This window comes from Capricornis sumatraensis, chromosome 17 (genome assembly GCF_032405125.1).
Source record: "Capricornis sumatraensis isolate serow.1 chromosome 17, serow.2, whole genome shotgun sequence".
In the NCBI taxonomy this organism is placed as follows: domain Eukaryota; kingdom Metazoa; phylum Chordata; class Mammalia; order Artiodactyla; family Bovidae; genus Capricornis; species Capricornis sumatraensis.
In genome coordinates this window covers 26089658-26109170 of record NC_091085.1, presented here as the reverse complement: position 1 = coordinate 26109170, position 19513 = coordinate 26089658, and the positions used below count along the sequence as shown (strand labels likewise).

The 19513-nt window shown below is 39.7% G+C and overlaps 1 pseudogene; it reads right to left on the bottom strand.

The window, feature by feature from the left end:
• Positions 1 to 514: 514 nt before the first annotated feature.
• The window catches only part of LOC138094063 (large ribosomal subunit protein eL32-like), an 83849-nt pseudogene continuing 64850 nt past the window's right edge, over positions 515 to 19513 (bottom strand).

The window sequence follows — 19513 nt, the reverse complement described above, 5'->3', positions numbered from 1 at the left end:
TGCACATTTGGTTTGAGCTCTTAGCAGGTACCTGGAATCTCTTTCTGGTTCATCTGAATTCTTCATCCAAAAAAAAGTCTAGAATATCCTATAGTTTGCCATCAAATAAATATAAGCCTATACCAGGAAGCTGTTTGTTGTGCTTAAGGTGTTCTCTGTGAGAGTTAAATGGTCTTTAAGAAGAAGCTCTGAATATTTGTATTAAAGATTATTTCTAAGCAGAACACACTATAAGTATACTGTTAACAAGAGTGACACGGTTTCCAAAAATGTGCAGGAAGGTTCAAAGGCATTCAAACTGCTTTGTTTACAAAACCAATAGAATTGTTTCACTGATGGGCGCTGGAGCTCCCAGCTTCAGCCTGTACAGAGCCCAACAGCTCAACCCCATATGTGTTTGGCACACTGATGCTGTAAAACACTGCTGCTGAATTTTTTGTTTTGTTTTGTTTGTTATTGTTTTGTCTGAGTTTTACAGTTTTATTAACACAAACAAAATGTGCAAAGGAGCTGTCTATTCATTTTCTTAGCTGCACAGTCTGGCATTAGGATTGGTGACTCCAGTGGGCAGGTGGGCTGCCCTTTCCACAGTGGCTTTGTGGGTCTTGGAGGAGACATTTTGAGCAGTCTCAGAGCAGTGACATATGTGTTACACATCAGTAGCACTTCAAGCTCCTTGATGTTGTGGACCAGGAACTTGTGGAAGCCGCTGGGCAGCGTGTGCTTTGTTTTCTAGCTGCTGAGGTAACTGATGTTGGGCATCACTGAATCTCCTGCACACCCCATTGTCAGTGCCTCTTGGTTTCCTCCAGTTCTGCTTAAATGTGTATATATTGGTCTGACAGATGTCAGATGAACTTTGTGGCCCTCTTTTTGGTGATCATTGGACTTCATGAAGGGTCTGAGAGCAGCCAAGATGCGGAGTCGGAGATGACTGCCAACTTCACAGGCATCAGCCAAGGAAGAGAAGTTGCTAGAGTTTTATATTTTCTTTTTTTTTTCAGATTTTTATTTTTTTATTTATTTTTAATATAAATTTATTTATTTTAATTGGAGGTTAATTACTTTACAATATTGTATTGGTTTTGCCATACATCAACATGAATCCGCCACAGGTATACACGTGTTCCCCATCCTGAACCCCCCTCCCTCTATATTTTCTGTAAATAAACTTTCCCAGTTACTTACTGATAACAAACCACCTTAAAACACACCAGGTTAAAGCAACAAATAAAACTTATTTGAGGGACTTCCCTGGAGGTCCAGTGGTTAAGACTCTGCACTTCCAATACAGAGGGGGGCAGGTTCAGTCCTGCAGGGAGCTAAGATCCACAGCCTCTGGACCAAAAAAACAAAACAGAAACAACATTGCAACAAATTCAGTGAAGACTTTAAAAATGGTCCACACCAAAAAAATATAAAAAGAAAAAACAAAACTTATTTTGGCTCATGAATCTGCAACCTCAGCAGTCCTCTGCAGGGATGGCTCATCTCCTTCCACTCAGCTCCATCTGATTGGATGCATCTCTTTATCTCCATCACATGGTCTTTACATCATGGCAACTTCAAGGTGCACAGACTTTTCATATGTGGGCTCCAGGCTTCCCAGGCATCTGTTCCAAGAAAGAGAGCCAGGTGGGAACTGGGTTTCCCTTCACTGCTTTGCCTCGGAAGTCATGAAGCCTTACTTCTGCCAGGTTCTATTAATCCAGACCAGCAGTTCCAAGCCAGCCCAGGCTGAGGGAGAGGAGGAAAGAGTCTCCACCTGTTGAGTGGCAATGAAGAGGTTTTGCAAAATCAGGTGGGTTGGAAAATATGGCTCCTATGATTTTTCTATGCAGTCTAGTATATGAACCCACAGGAAGAATCTGTTTCAGAATCTATACCAGGAATTAAGGTGATGTTAACCAACCAAATGTTGGCTGAACCCATCAAGCTATGGATCTTGTTTCTCTTTCTTTCCATTAGCTTCCAGAAAACTCAGTGACAAATGTGTTGCCTTCCTCTAGTCAGATCCCTCAGTAAACTCCATATTTAATAACTTACCTTGTCTTCATTTTATTTTTCTACCATTAGTTTCCCTCTGCTTCAATTTTCTGACTTTTAAAACACCCTGTTTTTGTGTGTGTATTTTGCTAAGCTGTCTTAAAGTGAGAAATGAATTTTAAAATACTCTAAGAAACCAGAGAACCTACACAATAGGAAATACATCAGTTAAAAAAAAAATACAAAGAGAGTTCAGTTCAGTTCAGTCACTCAGTCATGTCCGACTCTTTGTGACTCCATGAACCGCAGCACACCAGGCCTCCCTGTCCATCACCAACTCCTGGAGTTCACTCAAACCCATGTCATCGAGTCAGTGATGCCATCCAACTGTCTCATCCTCTGTTGTCCCCTTCTCCTCTTGCCCCCAATCTTTCCCAGCATCAAGGTCTTTTCAAATGAGTCACCTCTTCGCATCAGGTGGCCAAAGTATTGGAGTTTCAGCGTCAACATCAGTCCTTCCAATGAACACCCAGGACTTGTCTCCTTTAGGATGGACTGGTTGGATCTCCTTGCAGTCCAAGGAACTCTCAAGAGTCTTCTCCAACACCACACCTCACTAATAAAGAAGTGCATATTAAAACAAAGCACCGTTTTTTTAATTCATAATTTAATCTGGATCCTAACTCAAGGCTTAGTCCTTCACTGGTGAATTTTCAAAACAATTTTCTTCCCTTTTGTCAGGGATGCAGGCTGGCACGTGAATAATGACATCAGCACTGATATGTGTGCCTGAGAGCTGTGAACCTGCACAGCTGTTTTCACAAAACAATTTGGTGACATTTATTACATGCCATAAACTCTGATCCAGGAAGATTTCTTCTAAGGTCTAAAATAAGGAAATAATCCAAATACTGGGAAATTTGTATTACATATTAGGATATATGTATTTCCTATATGCACTGGGATACCATCATAGCTTTTTTTTTTTTAAAGCTGTGATAAAAGATATATATATACTTTAACTAATTTTAGGTGCATAGTCAGTGGCATTAAGAAAATTAGCATTGTCATGCAACCATTATCACTATTCATATCCTGGACTTTTTCATCATTCTCAACATAAGCTCTGTACCCATTAAACAATAACTCCCCATTCCCTTCTCCTCAAGAGTGGTTAGCTCCTGGTAACCACTATTCTATTTTCTGTCTCCAAATTTGACTAATCTATGTACTTTACATAAGTGGAATCATATTTGTCCTTTTGTGTCTAGCTTATTTTATTTAGCCTAATATTTCAGGTTTGTTCATACTGTATCCAGCATCAGAATGCATATAATACATATCATATATATGTCACATTTTTTTAATCCATTTATTCATTCTTGGGCATTTTTATTGTTTCCACCTTCTGGTTATTGCGAACAACGCTACTGTGAATGCTGGTGTACAAGTATCTGTCTGAGTACCTGCTTTCAATTCTTTGGTGCACATATCTAGAAGTGAAATTGCTTCTAACCTATATCAATGAAAAATTAGAAGCAATCGTCAGGCACAAAAAATAAGGGAACTGCTAACTAAATTATGGCATGTGCCCTTGATATCGTGTCTCCTTTTAAAATGAGGGCTCTCGAGGCCTCACAGGCTGCCTACCCAGGCCTCCTGTTCTCCACGCCTTGCGCTGTTTCCATCACAGCCCCTGACCTGCCATGCTGACTGTTTCCGCTGCTAGAGCTCTGTCAGGATACAGATTCTGTCTTCCATCTCTGGCCTCAACTCCTAATAGCTGGCACATAATATGCGCTTGATAAGCATTGATTAGGTGAACTAGAGATTAGCTGGAAATAGGACAGTCAAAAATCACCTCATCATAAATCTGATTCAGATGGCTGTCAACTAACTGTGAAAACTTTATCAAGGACATGAACCTAGACTCTAATTTGGGGAATACAAAGTGAAGATTCTGTAATGAATAGGAAAGTCTTAGGAGGAGTGTGATTATATCTAGTAATTCAGGGCATGAAAATCAGTTCCTTTACTTGAGTATTTAATATACAGAGAGAGAGTAAGATTCTTGAAAAATCTGGAATTTTTCAGGAGGGTCCAGTGAATCTTTCTTACATGGAAGCATTCACACTTACACATTACTCTTTCCATTCTAGTCCACTGAGTGTGCATACAAATATACATGCCTGTATTTTGAGATAATAAATATGTCCAATATTCTAAAATGCCAGAGCTGATAAATATTTAATAGCCATAATATATCTAACCCACTCCTAAGCCTGAAGAAATAAACTGGTCTTTAGCAATACACATCAGTAACCCCAAATCTAACTCACTCTAGATCTTCCCTCTTTTCATTTAATAATGTATTCTCTTGAGAAGTGAGTCAGACCTTCATTCAGCACCAGTTCCTCTGAGGAGTCTTCCCTGATACCCTTTCCTGGACCACATCCATCACTCTCTCCTTCCTTCCACTGCCTTACTTACTCTTCATGTCATTGATTGCCATCAGACATGCCACTTGTTTAATGTTTCCTTTATTTATTTTCTCTCCCTCATTTTAGAAGGGACATTCCTTGAAGGCAAAAGCTTTTATCCACCCAGGACCTAAGCAATACCTAGAATATAGTATCAATTCAATAAAAATTTATGAAATGACTGTACACAAAAAAAGGAATATTTCATTAAAAAGTCAAGATCTATAGAAGAGATCATAGGCAAAACATTCTCTGACATAAATTGTACCAATGTTTTCTTAGGTCAGACTCCCAAGGCAATAGAAACAAAGACAAAAATAAACAAATGGGACCTAATTAAAGTTACAAGCTTTGGTATAGGAAAAGAAACCATAAACAGAAAGACAACCTACAAAATGTGAGAAGATATTTGCCAACAATGCAACAAACAAGGGCTTAATTTCCAAAATATACAAACAGCTCATACAACTCAACAACAAAAAAACAAACAACCCGATCAAAAAATGGGCAGAGGACCTAAATAGACATTTATCTAAAGAAGAAATACAAATGGCCAATAGGCGCATAAAAAAGATGCTTAACATCACTAATTATTAGAGAAATGCAAATCAAAACTACAATGAAATATCACCTCACACTGGTCAGAATAGCCATCAGTAAAAACTCTATAAGCAACAAAGCCTGGAAAGGATGTGGAGAAAAGGAAACCCTCTTACACTGTTGGTAGAAATATAAATGGGTGCAACCAACATGGAAAACAGTGTGGAAGTTTCTCAGAAAACTAAACAGAGAATTACCATATGATCCAGCAATCCTACTCCTGGGCATATATACAGACAAAACTCTAATCTAAAAAGATACGTGCAACCCCTATGTTCATATCAGCACTAACAATAACCAAGACATGTAAACAACCTAGATGTCCACTGATTGATAAACAAACTGATAAAGAAGATGTGTACATATTTGCAATGGAATACTGCTGCTGCTGCTGCTAAGTCACTTCAGTCGTGTCCGACTCTGTGCGACCCCATAGAGGGCAGCCCACCAGGCTCCCCCGTCCCTGGGATTCTCCAGGCAAGAACACTGGAGTGGGGTGCCATTGCCATGGAATACTACTCAACCATAAAAAAGAACTAAGTTATGTCATTTGCAGCAGCATGGAGGCAACCAGAGATTATCATGCTAAGTAAGTCAGTCAGAAAGAGCAAGACAAACACCATACGATGTCACTTACGTGTGGAATCTAAAATGTGACAGACATGGACCCATCTGTGAAACAGAAAGAGTCGTGGATATAGAGAACAGATCTGTGGTTGCCAGTGGGGAAGGGGTTGGGCAGAGATGGCGTACAAGCTTAGGTCAGCAGATTTAAGCTACTCTACATGGAATGGATAAACAACAAGGTCCTACTGTATAGCACAGAGAACTAGATCATTAATAAATATCCTAGGATAAATCATAATGGAAAAGAATATTTTAAAAGAATGTATTTATAGGTATAACTGAATCACTTTACTATAGAGCAGAAAATAACACAACATTGTAAATCAACTATATTTCAACTATACTTCAATAAAAAAATAAAAGTTACCATTTTGATTTTAAAAAATTCAGGACCTCAGTTATATATATATATATACACAACATATATACAACATTGGTGTGTGTTGTGTGTATATATATACACACACACAACACACACACACACACACACACACACACTACATGTAAACCCCTCAAAAGTAAAAATGACATCAAAACTGTAACATTAGTGAAATTGTGACTGATTTTTTACTGTATTCTAAATGTCCTAATGTAACTGCATTACTTTGGTTGTGGGCTATCTGTCTTGGTAGGGTGGGGCCAAGATGAGAGTCTGCTACCAAGAATCTTCATATTGGTACTTCAGTGAATTCATACTTCTCCAGAATCCTTTCTCTCAAATTTGCAAGCTCAACTAATTGATCTTTTTCATAATCAGAGAGTAAGCAGATCATTCTTCAATGGATACACTCAAATTAACCCTGCATACAAATGACTAATATATAAATCTAAATGCAACCAATGTCTTTAAAGCAAGAAATTTAACTGCCAAAGGGACCTCGAGTTGTACCCTGTTAACTTAGTGATCATAGAATTAAATCAGCACCTCTTGTCTTTAAGTCCTGATGTTTAATGGGATTGATTCTTCTATGTGGGGACCTGTTAGCTGTGTCACTTCAAAAAAGCTGTTCTTGTCCCCAGAGAGATGAAGTCCGCAGGCCAGGAGAACGTCTCTTGGGCACAGCTGAGATGTTAGGGCAAGTCAACTTCCATAACTTTGCAGACTTCCATTACTGATCATCTACTTTCTTTTCTGACTGACATGTTTTTTCTTATAATGTATTAATTCAACTTAATTCATAACTTTCTGACATGCTAAAAGAGGCAGTTTTGTATTGCACTTCCTGCTTCTGGATTTGGGCAATATTTATATTTGAGTCATGATTTGCATATATTCTAATGTTGTTATTATTGTGCTTTGATTTTATAGATAATTCTCAGGGACCTCTGGAGGAGGAAAATGGCACTCCACTCCAGTAGTCTTGCCAGGAGAATCCCATGGACAGAGGAGCCTGGTGGGCTACAGTCCATGGGGTCGCAAAGAGTTAGACACGACTGAAACAACTTACCACACACAGACCATTTCACCAAATTTGAGAAGGCTGAAATTTCTGAAGACCAAGTGAGAACAAATATATAGAAATACTGCTTTGTAGTTGTTTCTACCATCCCAAGCTTTTCCAAGGTAGATGTGACCTGGAAAATAACGCTTCAGTTCAGCTCAGTCGCTCAGTCGTGTCCGACTCTTTGTGACCCCATGTCGCAGCACGCCAGGCCTCCCTGTCCATCACCAACTCCCGGAGTTCACTCAGACTCACGTCCATCGAGTCGGTGATGCCATCTAGCCATCTCATCTTGTCGTCCCCTTCTCCTCCTGCCCCCAATCCCTCCCAGCATCAGAATCGTTTCCAATGAGTCAACTCTTCGCATGAGGTGGCCAAAGTACTGGAGTTTCAGCTTCAGCATCATTCCTTCCAAAGAAATCCCAGGGTTGATCTCCTTCAGAATGGACTGGTTGGATCTCCTTGCAGTCCAAGGGACTCTCAAGAGTCTTCTCCAACACCACAGTTCAAAAGCATCAATTCTTCGGTGCTCAGCTTTCTTCACAGTCCAACTCTCACATCCATACATGACTACTGGAAAAACCATAGCCTTGACCTAAAACACCACAGTTCAAAAGCATCAATTCTTCAGTGCTCAGCTTTCTTCACAGTCCAACTCTCACATCCATACGTGACTACTGGAAAAACCATAGCCTTGACCTAAAAATTAAGTTTCAATGGGCTAGAATCCTTTCACTTATGGAAAGTGATTCATTCCCCAATGAGAGAAGATCATGTAGTTAGTCACTATGATTCCTAGTAAAATCAAGCTATATACAACTTTAAAAAAGGGTTATGAATTTGCAAAAAAATTTTAATACCAAAGAGTAAAAACAGCATTATAAATACCCATCTTCACCACCCAAAATAAACATTAAATATTTTGTCCTATGTGCTCCAGACCTTAATATTTTAATAAATAAAGCATCACAGTCAAGGAAACCATCCCCTACATTCCCTTCTCCATCCTCATTCCACCCCAAGAGGAAGTAATAGATGCAATTTTTGAACATATGATAAATAATGTAGCACACTGTTTATTAATATAAAAATACATGTACCCCAATGTTCACAGCAGCATTACTGACAATAGCCAAGATATGGAAGCAACTAAGTGTCCATTGACAGATGAATGGATAAAGAAAATATGGTATGTATTTTCATACATACATACAATGGAATATTACTCAGCCATTAAAAAGAATGAAATTTTACCATTTACAGCAACATGGTTGAACTTGGAAGGTATTAGGCTCATTGAAATAAGTCAGACAGAGAGAGACAAATACTATATGTATCACTAATATGTGGAATCTAAAAATACAACAAACTAGTAAATACAGCAAGAAAGAAACAGACTCTCCAGTGGTTAAAAAAAAAAAAAAAAGGAGGTGCTGGCAGGATTGGGATAAGGAATTAAGAGATACAAACTACTATGTATAAAATAAATGATACAAGGATATATTGTACAGCATAGGGAATATAGCCAATATTTTATAATAATTACAAATAGAATATAAACTTTAAAATTATGAATCACTATCTTGTATACCTAAAATTTGTACAATTCTATAAATAAACTATGCCTCAATAATAAATAAACAGTAGATAAAATAATAAGCAAAGTATAAGGGCAAGGAATGGCTATATCAAGGTAAAATTTTAATACAAAAGATAGGAAGGTAATATTTTATTCTCCTTACAACTGCTATAAACTGAAACAAACCTGATTTCTTTCAAATTAAAGAAAAAGTAATTAAGAATAGAAAAATACTTTACTGACAAGTATAACACAGCCATAATCTCACTCTTCCCTTTCAGCTGAGTGTGAGAAAATGATAGGAGAAAGTTGAGAGCTGGGAACCAGAGATAAGATAGTGTTTGCTCCTTCCAGCAGTTCTTCCTTTTTAGAAACTGAAGGAGGAGGAGACTAGGAGAGACTACAGTGATTTCTGATCACTGAGTAGCTGGAGGCACCATGATGCCAGCCAAGCCTAAAGGATAAAAACCCATGTCTGGGCACGGCTTTTGATTCTAAGCTAAGAAATTCAAGGTAAACTACAAAAAGCATTGTAATCATGGACTACAAGTGTTTGTTTACAACAAATAAATAAATCTAAAATTAGTTTTAAAGTTACCCAATTTTTCCCTAATTTTTCCATAGTTTTGTCTGCCTTAAAAGTGACTATAAAGCTTTAAGTATACAAGTCATTAAAGGTATTTCAATGAGGTTTTCAACTGAAAAGAAAAATAATGTACAAATTGGGGCTTACCTATCAGGGTCAGATTTCTAATCAAATAAGAAGATTAAACCTTTTATTTATTGCTGATTCTTACTAAAATCCAACTAATTATAACACTGTGTGTGTGTGCTCAGTCATTCAGTGTAGCTGATTCCCACCAGGCTCCTCTGTCCATGGGATTCTCCAGGTAAGATTACTGGAGTGGGTGGCCATTTCTCACTCCAGGGGATCTTCCCAGCCCAGGAATCGAACCCACATCTCCTGCATCGACAAGCAGATCCTTTGCCACTGTGCCTCCTGGGAAGCCCCCATAATAACATCAAGGGAAGAAAAATATATTCACTCCCAAGTTCTCAGAGTACGAGTGGGGCTTAGCAACTGACTCTAGACTGTGGGAGAGAGTACAAGTCACCCAAAAGGCAAACCGCAGGAAACAGGAGGGCAGAAAGGAGCAGAAGAAACATAGCAACAAAGTTCTGGAAGCTGGAAAAGCTGTGGACTTGAGGCAACTGAATAGTCAAAGGGAGAAGGCAGAAAGTACCATAGTGGGGAATAGGGGGAAGAAGATAAGAACTAATCCCTTCATACCACAGAATTCTAGAAAGATTCAACATTTGGAAGTGCTGAGACAAGGCTGACAAACAACACCTCTCTTTTTCTCACTTGAATATACAACTGGTTAAGACACAGATGTGGGCTTCCCAGGTGGTGCTAGTGGTAAAGAATCCACCTGCCAGTGCAGGAGATGCAAGAGAGATGGGTTCAATCCCTGGGTTGGGAAGATCCCCTGGAGGAGAGAAGGACAACCCGCTCCCGTATTCCTGCCTGGAGAATCCCATGGACAGAGGAGCCTGGTGGGCTACAGTCCATGGGGTCGCAAAGAGTTGGACATGACTGAGAACACACTATTTTACCGTTGCATAAGACACAGATGCAGGACCAGAGCAGCAGGAGATCAAAATGTCACGTTTAATGTGAAACCCAGGATTGGATCCTGGACCAGAAAAAAGATTTATGGGAAAACTGATGAAATTCAAAAGGTCTGTGGGTTAGTTCATTGCAGTATATTATGATCTATCTCGGCTTTCTAACTCTGTCCTGTGGTTACATAAAACATCGACTTCAGGGGAAACTGGGCAAAAAGAATCTAAGAACACTCTGTACTATTTCTGCAACTTGCCTGTACGTCTAAAATCACAAAAATTAAAACTTTTTAAAAGTTAAATGTTTATTACAAATAAAGCACTTCTTAGAAAACATGGCTTATTATGCCTGAATTAGACAAATGTTCTGATTCCACTCCTGGATTAGACAGACTTATCCAATCAGAATCATAAGCCATGATGGGCCAATTCAAGCCTCATCACAGGACAGTGCCACAGGCCCTAAGGTGACCACCATCAGAGGGTGATGAGAACACATGCTTTATTACAGACAGGCAAATCTTAGGTGTAAGAACTGAGGACCGTGTAAAGGAAAAGTGAGAGGAAACGGCTGAGCCCTACCTCCCCAGTTCTTCTCCCAAACTCTTCAATTAAGTCGTTCTTGTCACCTAGAGAGGAGTGAGGCCAAAGAAGAATCCAAGAGTATTATTCTAATTCAGCGACTTCAGACATTTTGATCTCAAGACCCTCTCATACTATTAAAAAGTACTGAAGACCTCTGAGAACTTTTGTTCACATTGATCATATACTAAAAGTAACAGCTTTTGGTAAATTTATATGCCAATATATATTTACACATATGAGTGAAAATGTTAGTTGCTCAGTCATGTCCATCTCTTTGCGACCTCATGGACTGTAGCCCACCAGGCTCCTCTGTACATGGGATTTTCCAGGCAAGAATACTGAAGTAGGTAGCCATTCCCTTCTCCAGAGGATCTTCCTGATCCAGGGATTGAATGCGAGTCTCCTGCCTTGCAGGCAGATTGTTTACCATCTGAGCCTCCAGGGAAGCCTTTACATGAGTGTGTGTGTGTGTGTGTGTGTGTGTGTGTGTGTGTGTGTGTGTGTGTATGTGTGTGTGTGTACATACATACATACTTGGGCTTCCTGGTAATTCAGTGGTAAACAATCTGCCTGCCAATGCAGGAGGCCCAAGGTATACAGGTTCAATTCCTAGGTCAGGAAGATCCCCTGGAGGAAGAAATGGCAACCCACTCCAGTATTCTTGCCTGGAAAATTCCATGGACAGAGGAACCTGGCAGGTTACAGTCCTTGGGATCACAAAGAATTGAACGTGACCGAGCATGCACACACACACACACACACACACACACACACACACACACACACACATATATTTACCCAAAACTGATACTTTCTGTATTTATTTATTAACTGACTTAACAATATTAATAATCCCAGTACATGGTAACACGAATAACATACTTTATGAAAGATAATTGTTTATTTTAAAAAAAAAAATAGTGAGAAAATCAGCTTTGTTGTACATTTTTACACATCTCTGTAATGTTTGGCTTAGCAGAAGATAGCCAGATTCTCTTACCTGCTTCTGCATTTAATCTGTTGTGATATCACACATCATCTTGCCTCTGGAAAGTTCCCCCATATGCTCAAAGGAGTATAAGAGAGAAAAAGGCAAATTTTATCTGAGTATCATTATAAATTCTTTTGACCTTCAGACCCCGAGACTACACTCTGAAAACCAGTGTTCTAATAAATGCCCCTCAATGTGCAGTAATGTCAAGGTACACGTTCTCCAAACAAGAGACATGAAGTGCTTGTGAAGGCTGGAGGGAAGCTAAGCCTCAACCAGAGCATCACTGTTTCAAAGTCTTTCTACGAAGCAGTTAAACCCCTCATCCTAAGTCCCCTCCATTAGCTGGTGTGCATGTGGGTGCATGCTAAGTCACTGCAGTTATGTCCAACTCTTTGCAACCCTGTGGACCGTAGCCCACCAGGCTCCTCTGTCCATGGGATTCTCCAGGCAAGAACACTGGAGTGGGTGCCATGCCCTCCTCCAGGGGATCTTCCCAACCCAGGGGTCAAACCCACATTTCTTTTTTTTTTTAATACTTAGATACATATTTATTATTTTCAAAATTACAGAATAAAATAAAACTTTCCCTTGAAAAAAGGTCTGAGTGGAACTTAGATTTTCATGATTTGCAATTATTCCTATTTTGAAAAAATTACTCTGGAGGTACTTTTTTTTTAATTTTTACTTTATTTTACTTTACAATACTGTATTAGTTTTGCCATACATTGACATGAATCCACCACGGGTGTACATGTGTTCCCAAACATGAACCCCCCTCCCACCTCCCTCCCCACAACATCCATCTGGGTCATCCCCATGCACCAGCCCCAAGCATGCTGTATCCTGCATCAGACATAGACTGGCGATTCGATTCTTACATGATAGTAAACATGTTTCAATGCCATTCTCCCAAATCATCCCACCCTCTCCCTCTCCCTCTGAGTCCAAAAGTCTGCTATACACATCTGTGTCTTTTTTGCTGTCTTGCATACAGTGTCATCATTGCCGTCTTTCTAAATTCCATATATATGCATTAGTATACTGTATTGGTGTTTTTCTTTCTGGCTTACTTCACTCTGTATAATCGGCTCCAGTTTCACCCATCTCATCAGAACTGATTCAAATGTATTCTTTTAACAGCTGAGTAATACTCCATTGTGTATATGTACCACAGCTTTCTTATCCATTCATCTGCTGATGGACATCTAGGTTGTTTCCATGTCCTGGCTATTATAAACAGTGCTGTGATGAACATTGGGGTACATGTGTCTCTTTCAATTCTGGTTTCCTCAGTGTGTATGCCCAGCAGTGGGATTGCTGGGTCATAAGGCAGTTCTATTTGCAATTTTTTAAGGAATCTCCACACTGTTCTCCATAGTGGTTGTACTAGTTTGCATTCCCACCAACAGTGTAGGAGGGTTCCCTTTTCTCCACACCCTCTCCAGCATTTATTGCTTGTAGATTTTTGGATCGCAGACATTCTGACTGGTATGAAGTGGTACCTCATTGTGGTTTTGATTTGCATTTCTCTAATAATGAGTGATGTTGAGCATCTTTTCATGTATGTCACCTGTATTGGCAGGTGTGGTCTTTACCACTAGCGCCACCTGGGAAGTCCATTAGCTGGTACAATCAGGTAGCTGTCTGTCTCCCTCCATGTTAGCAATTTACCGAAAGCCTAAACCCAGACAAGCTCCAGATTCAGGGGTGCCAGCAGAGCTGAGGAACACCCCACTAAGGCAGGAAAACCAGGTGAAATTGTGCACAAAGTGTGATGAGATTTCCCACCCCACTTACCCGACTCTGCTCTTAGAATCCTGAAGCCTAGTTTGTTATCTGTCCCCCAGCATACCCACCCTAAAACAAAACAATCCAAGAGGGGGAAAAAAGATTTATAAATACTAAGTTGAGATATTTATCAATGAAAGAGCACCAACCAATTACCCTAAATTAAAGCCCCAAGTCTTGACAGTCCCTGCCTCTGAACATATAGTTCCAATCAGCTTTCATGTATCATTCTTCAGCACTAATAGTTCAATTTCACTAAGTCAAACATTCTCATAAAGCATCCAATGGGGGAAAAAAATTAGACAAAATGATAAAAGTAGAATGGAAGGACAAAGTGTTAAAAGAGAGAGAGAGAAAAAAACATTCATCAAACAACAAAGGAGCTCTTAGAAGTTAAAAATAAAAGAAGAATTTTAAAAATCAATAAAAGTCTTGGAAAATAAAGTTGAGAAAATCTTTCAGAAAGCATATCAAAGAAACACTGGTAAAAAATAGAAAGTATAATACAAAGAAAAGCAAAGAATCAATACAGATTAACCATGTAACAAATATGACCCCAGAAAGAGATAACTGAGAAAATTACCAATAAATAAATTTATTTTTAATAAATGAAAACTTTACAGAATTGAAGAGCTTGAGTTTCCAAATTAAAAGAGCCCATCACATATCCAGGACAATACACAAATGTATGAAGAAGAAAAAAAAATCCCACACACAGTATGAAACTCCAAAATACAAGGGATAAAGAGAAAAGTCTAAAAGTTTCAAGAACACAAAGACAAGGAGTACACAGCAATAAACATCCACAATGGCATCAGACTTGCCAATAATAACTCTGGAAACTACATGATAAAGAATAAAGCCCTCAAAATTCTGAAGAAAAATGCTCTCAACCTAGACTTCTAAACCGAAACCCTCATTCAGGGATGAGGACAGATTAAAGACAAGTTCACAGATGTGACATCTGAAAAAGATTACTTCCCAGGCAACCTTTTTCAGGATGTCGCCAGAAAATGTAGCCCACCAAAAGAAAGAACATGGAATCCAGGATAGAAGATATGGTAGCCAGTCTTCAAGGTGGACCCAACGAGCCCGTCTCCTGGTATCCACACCCTTGTACAGCTCCCTCCTGTGCTGGACAAGGGCTGGTCTGTGAGACCAAAAGAGGACGGCAGAAGTAGCAATCAGTTACCGTTCAAAGTAGGGTCAAAATATTACTGCTGCTGCTGCTGCTGAGTCGCTTTAGTCGTGTCCGACTCTGTGCGACCCCATAGCCGGCAGCCCACCAGGCTCCCCTGTCCCTGGGATTCTCCAGGCAAGAACACTTACTACTCAGCCACAAAAAAGGGATGAAACAATGCCATTTGTAGCAACGTGGCTACAACTAAAGGTAATCATACTAAAAGAAGTCAGGCAAAGAAAGACAAATATCATATGATATGACTCATATGTGGAAACTAATTTTTTTAAACAACACAAACGAACTTATTTACAAAATAGAAGCAGACTTACAGACATCAAAAACAAACTTATGGCTACCAAAGGGAAGGGATAAATCAGGAATTTGGGATTAATACACACATAAGATAGATCACCAACAGGGACCTAATTTATAGCACAGGGAACTCTACTTAATATTCTGTGACAACCTAAATGAGAAAAGAATCTGAAAAAGAATGAACATATGTATATGCATAGCTGAGTCACTTTGCTATATACCTGAAATTAACACAACATTGCAAATCAACTGTACTCCAATAAAAATGTTCAAGAAGGAAATACAATTAAATCAAAAATGGTTGCCCAACTATGAACAATATTTACAAAATCATAATAATGATTTTATAACCAATTTATACCAAAACTATAAAAATCTCCTGAGAGTATGAAGCAATCAAAGGTTATGTAGTAGGGAAGATACGGTGGTAGGATGTGCTGAAAACTGAAATCTAACTTCTGGAGTAGGAAGTAAAAAGACAATGTGTAGACAGAGAAAACAGACCTGTGGTCGCCAAGCAGGAGCTAGCTACGAAAGGGATGGATGGGAGAGTGCGATTCACGGATGCAAACTATTATACATTGAGCGGATAAACAACAAGGTCCAACTGTATAGCACGGGGAACTATATTCAGTATGCCATGATAAACTATAACGGAAAAGAATATTTTTTAAAGTGTATATGAATAACTAAACCACTTTGCTATACAGTAGAAATTAACATTGCAAATCAACTATTCTTCTTTTTTTTTTAATTTAAGATATCTAAAACGCAAAGATCACAAATTGTGGTGTAAGTATGCTATTGAGAAATTCAAAGATTAATACCAGAATAAGAGCTAAAAGAATTGACAGTGCTTGACACTGGGGAGCAGAAATTCAGAGTGGAGAGGAACAGAGTCATGCAGTGTTCTTCCACTACAAGCCTTATCATTCTCTTTGTCTTAAAAAAAAAAAATCCACTTTAAATAAAATATTAATTTAACAGTCTCTACCTGTCATAGGACAGCACCCATAGGCAATGTCTCATATTTAACAAATCATAAAACAGAAAATTTCTTCGGATATCTGTTAGTAGCCACTAGAAGATACCAAAACTAGAAAGGTCAAGTGTGTTTCCTCTGGGAGGCAGGACGGGGAATGGTCTTCCAATAGGTATTGCTATGTTACAAACTATGTCACAGTTTAGTAACTTAAAAGGAAAAGAATAAAAGAATCCAGACTTAAAAACAATGCAGTGCTTGTGTTGACTGAAAAAAGAAAACAGACAATGTGAGAGGGATGAGGTCAGTTATATCTGGGGACTTACTAAGGACAATAGCCAGGGAGACAGCCTCTCGGAGAGCTCCGAGGAACGACTCCAAAGAGGTGGACGGGGAAGTCAGCACATATATGCAACTTGCTAAAGGAGGTACATGCAATCTAGAAAACATTTTAGGGGACTTTCCTAGCAGTCCAGTGGTTAAGACTACACTGCCAATGCAGGGGCCTGGGTTCGATCCCTGGTTGGGGAACTAAGATCCCACATGCCACACAGCATGGTGAAAAAAAAATTTTGTCTTATTTTAATTAAAAAATTTCTCAAAAAAGAAAACATTTTGGTAAAAAGTTTCTAGTCACAAGGAGCAGATTTCTCCGTTAACGATTTTAATGCTTTTCCAGGTATGAGAAGATGCAAAAAAATATCTAACTATTTAGGGCCTGTTCTGCCAGTTTTTTCAGAGGACAGAGTGCCTCCTTCTTGATCTTCACCATGAATTCCTTTCAGGGTGTGCTGGTCAGCAACTGCAGTGACTAATGGCTAACTCTCGTAGAACCAGGTGGCAAGTAACATTCTTTAGTTGGCACGTGGTAGATTTGTCTGCTCCACCAGAGGCACCTGGGATAACTCAACTGGGACATAAATGATCCTCAGCCCAAATCTTGCACAGTAGCCACACAGTCTCCAATTGCCCGACTCCTCATGCTCTGCTTAAACCCACACTAAATTTCATTCATGCAGTTTTGTAAACTTGTTGTCAGCCCCCAGGAATATGAGAGAAAATCACCAAGATTAAAGAGAAAGTAAGGGCATGGAACACACGTAGATTTCTGCCTGAAGGGAGAAATTTCTTCCCAGGAACTGAGGGATTGAAAGTGGTAGGAAAGTTGAAGACATTAGTTATTAGATGGTTCTGCTACCCTGAGGGATCTCTCGTTGCTCAGGTTTCCTCTCTGAGATACAGAGATGGGCAATTTACACTAGTAGTCCCCAGTCTTTTGGGCACCAGGGACCAGTTTTATGGAAGACAATTTTTCTACAGATGGGGGGTTGGGGGAGGATGGTTTGGGGACGATTCAACTGCATCACTTATTTTTCTCAGGATATTCCCCCTTGACTTTAGTGTTAGGGTCCAAGTTCCTAAGAGAATCAAATGCCACCACTGCTCTTACAGGAGACGGAGCTCAGGCAGTAATGCAAGCAATGAGGAGCAGCTGTAAATACAGATGAAGCTTCACTCGCGCACCTGCCACTCGCCTCCTGCTGTGCCGCAGTTTCTAACAGGCCACGGACCAGTAGCTGTCCGTGCCCAAAGGGTTGGGGACTTCTCATGGACATGTTACAGGATGTTGCTGTAAATGGGGTGGCCTTTTCCTCTGTTGCTCCTGAATGTTTTCAGAGAAACGACCCGCAGCCAACCTGGCCTCCTACCTCACATCTCTTCAAGACCCCAGTTTCATGCTTCAACAGCCAGATGGGTGACAGAGAAGGTCATGATTGTAGAGGCTTGCTAAGACTGAACTACTCCCAATCAAAAATGAGGAAAGAAATGCCACTCAGGACCTCTTTGAAATGTCCCAAGACAGAAGCTTGACTCCTTCAGGTCTAAAGTAAAGCAACTCAGTCTAGCTGGGTGACTTTCACAGTTGGACACGAGTGACATTTTTAAGGGTTGTATCTCAGAATTCTCCATTGCTTTGACACTGGTTAGTGAACAGGAAAACAGCTCAGGTGTAATGGGTCTTTCTTAGTGAGAAAACAGCCCATTTCCAAACAATTTTACTTCATGTGAGTTATGGTGACTTGGAAAATTATTTCTTTCTATATTTTTTTTTTTGGCTTTGCTTTGCTCTTTTGTCAAAAATTCTACTATAGTAATAGTATAAAATGTAAACTAGGCTAAAGCTTTTCTATTCCCTGTGTACGTAATTACAACTGGGAAGAAGCAGAGGTTTCCTCTATTATCCAAAAGTAGAGCTATTCCTAAAAAATAATTTCTTATAAGCCAAAATGGCATAAAGCGAAGAAGCAAGTATCTTAGGACACATCTTGCTAATGATGCACAGAAGAACTCTAGTTAAAGCACAGACGCTCACACCGTTCAAAACCATAACAGCTTGATGCTGAGATGCTGAGTGTAGCTCCTGGGGAAGGAGCTTGATGCGGCCACTCTTGCTGCTCAGGATTCCCACTGCTTCTATACCAGCCCCCTGCGAAACAGACACTGTTTTTGCTTCTCAGCTCAGTTCAGTCGCTCAGTCGTGTCCAACTCTTTGCAACCCCATGAACCGCAGCACGCCAGGCCTCCCTGTCTATCACCAACTCCCAGAGTCTACCCAAACCTATGTTCATCGAGTGGGTGATGCCATCCAACCATCTCATCCTCTGTCGTCCTCTTCTCCTCCTGCCTTCAATCTTTCCCAGCATCAGGGTCTTTTCAAATGAGTCAGCTTTTCACATCAGGTGGCCAAAGTATTGGAGTTTCAGCTTCAACATCCGTCCTTCTTCTTTTCAGAAACATGTAAATCCTCTTTAGATTTTTACAGATTAGTGAAAATAGGTATCAATGTTAAGTCTTTCGTATAAGCAAAGTGAAGCAAAGTGGAGCAAAGTGAACTTTCAAAAAATGGAGGATACCTGTACAGCAAGGACAAAGGCAATCAACAGATAATACCAGACCTTAGCCTCTTGCTCATGAAAGTCTTTGTCTAGACAAACTAATATTCTATCTGCCAAAAATATGTACATGTAACTAAAATGACTTTAAAAAAATGCTTTCAAGAAGATCATATATTTAAGCCTTACATTCAGCTTGTGTGTGTGCTCAGTTGTGGCCAACTTTTTTCAATCCCATTGGCCAATAGCTTTCCAGGGTCCTCTGTCCATGGAATTTTCCAGGCAAGAAAACTGGAGTTGGTTTCCAGGGACTGAACCCATTTCTCCTGTGTCTCCTGGATTGGCAGGAAGGTTCTTTACCACTGCGTCACCTGGGAAGCCCCCACCGTAAGCTTAACTTTCCTTTATTCAGATCTTGTGAGTTGTCTATTC